Raw genomic sequence first — 7,726 nt, forward strand, 5'->3', positions numbered from 1 at the left:
CATCAGGAAAATGCAAGTCAAAACCACAGTGAGATATCACCTCACTCCTATTAGAAGGGCTATTATCAAAAAAACAACACAAAACAAACGTTGGTGAAGATACGGCGAATAGAGAACTCGTGTGCTATTGGTGGAGTAATAATAATGTAAATTATTACAGCCATTATGGAAAACAGCATGTAGTTTCCTCAAAAAATTAAAAGTAGAACTACCACATGATCCAACAATCCCAATTCTGGATATATATCCAAAAATAAATGTCTTGAAGAGCTATCTGTGCCTCCATGTTCATTGCAGCATTATTTACAATAGCCAAGATATGGAAACAACCTAAGTACTCATTAATGAATGAATGGACAAAGAAAATATGGTATATATATATATATATATATATATATATATATATATATATATACACACACACACACAATAATGGAATATTATTCAGTTACAAAAAATAATAAAATCTTGCCATTTGCCACAACATGGATGAACCTGGAGGCCATTATGCTAAGTGAAATAGGCCAGGTAGAGAAATCCAATTACTGTGTGGTATCACTTATACTTGGACTCTAAAGAAAAAAAGTCACATTTATAGAAAGAGAGAGTAGAATGGCAGTTGCCAAGGATTGGGAAAATGGTGAGATGTTGGTCAAAAGGTACAAACTTTCAGTTATAAGGTGAATAAGCTCTAAAAATCTAATGTACAGCATGGTGACTGTAGTTAATAATACTGCATTTTATACTTGAAATTTGCTAAGAGAGAAGATCTTAAGCTTTCTCACCATACACACTCAAAAAAGGGTAACTATTAGGGTGATGGACATGTTGATTAAATTAATTGTGGTAAATATTTCACAATGTATCAATATTTATATGTCAAATCTACCATATACACTTTAAATATATACAGTTTTCAATAGATCTTTATTGGAGTATAATTGCTTCACAACACTGTGTTAGTTTCCACAACGAAGTGAATCAACCATATGCATACATATATCCCCATATCCCCTCCCTCTTGAGCCTCCCTCTCTCCCTCCCTATCCCACCCCTCTAGGCGGTCACAAAGCACCAAGCTGATCTCCCCATGCTATGCTGCTGCTTCCCACTAGCTATTTTACATTTGGTAGTGTATATATGTCGATGCTACTCTCACTTCACCCCAGCTTCCCCCTCCCCACCCTGTGTCCTCAAGTCCATTCTCTATGTCTACGTCTTTCTTCCTGCCCTGCCACTAGGTTCATCAGTACCATTTTTTTTTTTTAGATTCCATATATATGTGTTAGCATATGGTATTTGTTTTTCTCTTTCTGACTTACTTCACTCTGTATGACAGACTCTAGGTCCATCCATCTCCCTGCAAATAACTCAGTTTCGTTTCTTTTTATGGCTGAGTAATATTCCATTGTATATATGAGCCACATCTTCTTTATCCATTCATCTGTCGATGGACATTTAAGTTGCTTCCGTGTCCTGGCTATTGTAATAGTGCTGCAATGAACATTGTGGTACATGTCTCTCTTTTAGAATTATGGTTTTCTCAGGGTATATGCACAGTAGTGGGATTGCTGGTTCATATGGTAGTTCTATTTTTAAATTTTTAAGGAACCTCCATACTCTTCTCCATAGTGGTTGTATCAATTTACATTCCCACCAACAGTGCAGGAGGGTTCCCTTTTCACCACACCCTTTCCAGCATTTATTGTTTCTAGATTTTTTGATAATGGCCATTCTGACCGGTGTTAAGTGATGATACCTCATTGTAGTTTTGATTTTCACTTCTCTAATAATTGGTGATGTTGAGCATCTTTTCATGTGTTTGTTGGCCATCTGTATGTCTTCTTTGGTGAAATGTCTATTTAGGTCTTCCGCCCATTTTTTAGTTGGGAGTGCTTGTTTTTTTGATATTGAGCTCCATAAGCTGTTTGTTAAATACATGCAATTTTATTATATTAAAATTGTTTTCAATAATTATATTCAATAATTATTCAATTATAATATATTCTATTATATTTGAATATGATATATAATATTTATTACATGTATATGATATATGTATATTATATAATATATTCAATTCAATAAAGCTGGAAACCAAACAAAACATCTCCCAAAGCTGTTCCATTAAATTCTATGGCTTCAAGAAACTGTTAGATGCTCATTGAATATCATGATAATATCTTCATCAGCAACCTATAGATTTAAAAAAATAAAAAAGATAACAAACTTGTGCTCTTTGGGAAAAACAGTCTCATCTGGTTTGCTTGTTTTTGTGTTTTAAAATACAGAAAAGTACCATAAAAATTATAATAAAAAGTCATATGTGAATTCCCAGAGTAAACAAATATTGATATTTTCTCAAAAAAAAAAAAGATTTGTTAGGTTGCATCCAGATGAGCCTTAACTCTAGTCCTAATAAAGCTCCACAACTAAGACATTCCTCTTCTGAGAACTCTATCTGATGCCTTGTGTTTTATGATGCCTCCCCACTCCAGCTTTGCACACAAAATATTCCCAGCCCTAGGTGAATGTGGGAAACGTTTGGCCTACTGCTTTCTAACAGACTTTCTCCAGCATCAAATAGTGTCCTCATTTGCGTTCACAAATTAATGCTCATCAAAAGACTCAGGGGGAACGCTCTGCAGATCTCCAAAGCTCTTTCTTTGTGCAGTTCCCTCCTCTCTGGCACTCTGCTTGGCTAATAATAGCTGCCTTCCCCTCCAAAAACTCCAGTATCTATCTCCTCAACCCAGCAAGACCACCAGACTCTGAATTTCCCTTCCCTCCACTATAATGTAGAAACTTCCTCCAGGGAATAAGTTGAGGAAATCAAGGGGTTTGCTTCATTAATTTCCCATTTCTCAGGGTTCACAGTCTTGCAAGGCCTGTTGCCCAATGTCTGAAACATTGTTTCACTTATTTTGTCTGGTTTTCTAGTTAAGTGGAAAGGTAAATCTAGTCCCTGTTACTACCTCATGGCTGAAAGTGTTAAGTCCCTCGTAACTCTGGTTTTGCATTCCTCAAATCTATCTTCTTCCTTATAAAGCCAGAGTGATATCTCATAAATGCAAGTATAACATTATCTCTCCTCACTTAAAACCCCTCAATTGTTTCCACCTGACACTAATCCCGTTCTTAAACTCTAGGTTCCTGTCATGCTAAGCAGTCCTGGAATTCATCAGGCTGTTTCATGCACCTATGCTTATTTTACTCCCCACTCCTTTAGCCTTTAAAAGATAGCTCTTGGGCTTCCCTGATGGCGCAGTGGTTGAGAGTCCGCCTGCTGATGCAGGGGACACGGGTTCGTTCCCCGGTGCGGGAAGATCCCACATGCCGCAGAGCGGCTAGGCCCGTGAGCCATGGCCGCTGAGCCTGCGCATCCGGAGCCTGTGCTCCGCAACGGGAGAGGCCACAACAGTGAGAGGCCCGCATACCGCAAAAAAAAAAAAAAAGGGCAGGGGACTTTCTTGGTGGCACAGTGGTTAAGCATCTGCCTGCCGATGCAGGGGACACAGGTTTGATCCCTGGTCCAGGAAGATCCCACATGCCACAGACCAACTAAGCCAGTGCACCAAAACTACTGAGCCTGCACTCTAGAGCCTGCGAGCCACAACTACTGAAGTCCAAGTGCCACAACTACTGAAGCCTGTGCACCTAGAGCCCAAGCTCCACAACAGGAAAAGCCATGGCAATGAGAAGCCCGCGCACCACAACAAAGAGCAGTCCCCGCTCCCCGCAAGGAGAGAAAACCCGTGTGCAGCAACGAAGATCCAATGCAGCCAAAAATAAACAAATTTAAAAAAAAAAGAAATGGTAGTATGTGAGATGACAGAGGTATTAGCTAATGCCACGGTGGTAATCATTTTGCAATATAGAAGTGTATCAAGTCAACATGTTGTACACCTTAATATTACACAATGTAATATGTCAATTATATCTCAATGGGAAAAAGAAAGGCACAGCTCTCTATATCCTTTATGAATACTTCAATAACCACTCACTGCATCTGGCACAGTCAATTCCTTCTTCCTTTGTACTGACATTTTATATAGTACTGAATTCAGTTGTTGTTATTATTGTTAACCCTATTATTATCTGTTCATCACACATATATTGAAATTAGTTGTGGGCAGGTGCTACAGAGAGGTGTAGAGGAGTGAGACCCTGGCCCCTGACGCTCCTGGCCCCTGAGTTCACCCCGCTTCTCCACCCCTTGGGCCTGACCGGCCAGCCCCAGGAGTGCTGCGAAGCCACCAGACCCTGGACGCCTGCGGGTCCCACATGTCCCCAGAGCTAGACCTAGGTCAGGTGGCAGCTCAGTGGCCAGGCTGGACTCTGAGCATCCTGGTGGTGGTGGCACACTGACCTAACAGCTCTGGCCAGAAGTACCAGTTGGTGGTGGATGGTGGGGTGGCTTGGGCAAGTTGGCGCTCCCCATCCGACTCATACAGTCCTCTTTTGTAACAGATTGTGAGCCAACCAGCTGCTTTGTGTGTGTGTGATAGATGACAGAGCAGCCCAGTTAGATGTTCTGGATACAATAGGACAAGAAGTTTGGAGCTATAAGAGAACAGTTCCTGAGAACTGATGAGGGCTTCCTATTGCTCTTTTCAGACATACATAGAAACAGTTTTGAAGAAATCTGTGAGTTTCAAAGACAGACTCTCAGAGTAAAGGATCATGATGAGTTCCAATGATTTTAATTGGTAATAAAGCAGACCTGGATCATCATAGACAGGTAATGTAGGCAGAATAGCAGTTAACCCACAACTTAAGGTAACATACTGTGGGGGTGTCAGCAAAGATTAGGATGAACGTAGATCAAGGTTTCCATGAACTTGTCTGGGTTATAAGGAAATTTCAAGAGTGGGAATGTCTTTCTTCACCAACGAGGAAAGAAAAAGACAAGAAAAGCTGCCATTGTGTCATTTTCTAAGAATTATTTGAGTTTTAGCTACCCACTGCCAGGAAAAGCCTGCATCTTCTTCTTCTCTCCTTACAGTTTACATCATATTGGTACCTTTCTAGCCTTAGACAAATGTTCCTGGTAGCCTTAGACCAAGAAGCTGGTTAATCCTTTCCATGAAGCTAACCTTATGGTCATTTCAAGACAGATTTAAAGGAAACACTAAGGATGCTTCAAAAATTAGCTGATTCCATATACAAAATGAACTCAAATGAATTGAAGACTTAAATGTAAGACCTGAAACCATAAAAGTCCTAGAAGAAAATATAGGTGGTACACTCTTTGACATCAGTCTTAGCAAAGTTTTTTTTGGATATGTCTCCTTAGGCAAGAGAAACAAAAGCAAAAATAAACAAGTGGGACTACATCAAACTAAAAAGCTTTTGCATATCAAAGGAAACCACCGGGCTTCCCTGGTGGCGCAGCGGTTGAGAGTCCGCCTGCTGATGCAGGGGACACGGGTTCGTGCCCCGGTCTGGGAAGATCCCACATGCCGCAGAGCGGCTGGGCCCGTGAGCCATGGCCACTGAGCCTGCGCGTCTGGAGCCTGTGCTCCGCAACGGGAGAGGCCACAACAGTGAGAGGCCCGCGTACCGCAAAAAAAAAAAAAAAAAAAAGGAAACCACCAACAAAGTGAAAAGGCAACCTAATGAATGGGAGAAGATATTTTCAAAAGATATGTTCCATAAGGGGTTGATATGCAAAGAGCTCATGCAACTCAATATCAAAAAAGCCCAAACAGTTTGATTAAAAAATGGGCAGAAGACCTGAATAGGAATTTTTCAAAGGAGACATACAGAAGGCCAACAAGCACCTGAAAAGGTGGTAAACATAACTAATCATCCAGGAAATGCAAATCAAAACCACAATGAGACACCACCTCACACCTATCAGAATGGCTGTTATCAAAAGGACAAGAGGGCTTCCCTGGTGGCGCAGTGGTTGGGAGTCCGCCTGCCAATGCAGGGGACACGGGTTCGTGCCCCGGTCCAGGAGGGTCCCACGTGCCGCGGAGCGGCTGGGGCCGTGGGCCATGGCCGCTGGGCCTGCGCGTCCAGGGCCTGTGCTCTGCGGCGGGAGAGCCCTGCATACCGCGAAAAAAAAAAAGGACAAGAAACAACAAGTGTTGGTGAGGATGTGGAGAAAAGGGCACCCTCATGCAATGTTGGTAGGAATGTAAATTGGAGTAACCACTATGGAAAACAGAGTGGGGGATTCTCAAAAAACGAAGAAAAGAACCACCATATGATCCAGCAATTCCACTCCTGGATATATATCTGAAGAAAACAAAAACACCAATTCAAAAAGATACATGCACTGCAGTGCTCATTGCAGCATTATTTACAATAGCGAAGATATAGAAGCAACTTAAGTGCACATCAATAGATGAATAGGTAAAGAAGATATGGCATGCATATATATATATATATATATATATGTAATAGACTACTACTCAGCCATAAAAAAGAATGAAATCTTGCCATTTGTGACAATATGGTTGGACCTAGAGGGTATTACGTTTAGTGAAATAAGTCAGAGAAAGACAGATACTGTATGATTTCACTCATATGTGGAATCTAAAAAATGAAACAGGTGAACAAACAAAACAAAACAGAAACAGACTCATAGATACAGAGGAAAAACTGGTGGTTGCCAGAGGGGAAGGGAGTGGAAGGATGGGTGAAATAGGTGAAGGAGATTAAGAGGTACAAAATTCCAGCTATAAAATAAATAAGTCACAGTATGTAATGTACACATAGGGAATATAGGTAATAATATTGTAACAACTTTGCATGGTGACAGATGGTAACTGGGCTTATTGTGGTGATTATTTCATAATGTATAAAAATATTGAAACACTTATACCTGAAACTAATATATTATTGCATGTCACATATAACTTGATTAAAATAAATAAGTATATATATACAATATTTTAAAAGTTATCTGATTCCTTTTAAATATGTTTCTATATACACAAACATATTCTTTTGTAAGGGCTTTTATTTTAGTAGAAATGGATCCGTTTTGGAACCTAAGCTGTTTGCCAAGCTGAAGTCATAGGTTGTGAAATAACTTTTATCTTCTAAAATAATTGCCTACTGTTATTCTAAATAGAATCATAGGGAGTTTATTCAAAATGTGAATTTTTGTAAGTCAGAAAGAGAAAAACAAATATCGTATATTAACGCATATATGTGGAATCTAGAAAAATGGTACAGGTGAACCGGTTTGCAAGGCAGAAATAGAGACACAGATGTAGAGAACAAACATATGGACACTAAGTGGGGAAAGTGGGGGGTGGGGTGAATTGGGAGATTGGGATTGATATATATACACAAATATGTATAAAATAGATAACTAATGAGAACCTGCTGTGTAGCACAGGGAACTCCACTTCTCTGTACAGTAGAAACTAACACAACATTGTAAAACAACCATACCCCAATAAAAAAATAAAATATGAAGTTTTGCCTGTCTGAAAGCTTTTTTTTTTTTTTTTTTTGCGGTACGCGGGCCTCTCACTGTTGCGGCCTTTCCCGTTGCAAAGCACAGGCTCCGGACGCGCAGGCTCAGCGGCCACGGCTCACGGGCCCAGCCGCTCCGCGGCATGTGGGATCCTCCCAGACCGGGGCACGAACCCGTGTCCCCTGCATCGGCAGGCGGACTCTCAACAACTGAGCCACCAGGGAAGCCCTGTCTGAAAGTTTTGATGTCAACTTTAGTTAACCTTAAATACACTGAATTGAATCCACA

General features: G+C 40.6%; 1 pseudogene; it reads left to right on the top strand.

The window, feature by feature from the left end:
• Positions 1–3,828: 3,828 nt before the first annotated feature.
• On the top strand, positions 3,829–4,939 carry LOC132416659 (ras-related protein R-Ras2 pseudogene; annotated as a pseudogene).
• Positions 4,940–7,726: the final 2,787 nt, after the last annotated feature.

The sequence above is a fragment of the Delphinus delphis genome, chromosome 1 (assembly GCF_949987515.2).
Source record: "Delphinus delphis chromosome 1, mDelDel1.2, whole genome shotgun sequence".
NCBI lineage: Eukaryota > Metazoa > Chordata > Mammalia > Artiodactyla > Delphinidae > Delphinus > Delphinus delphis.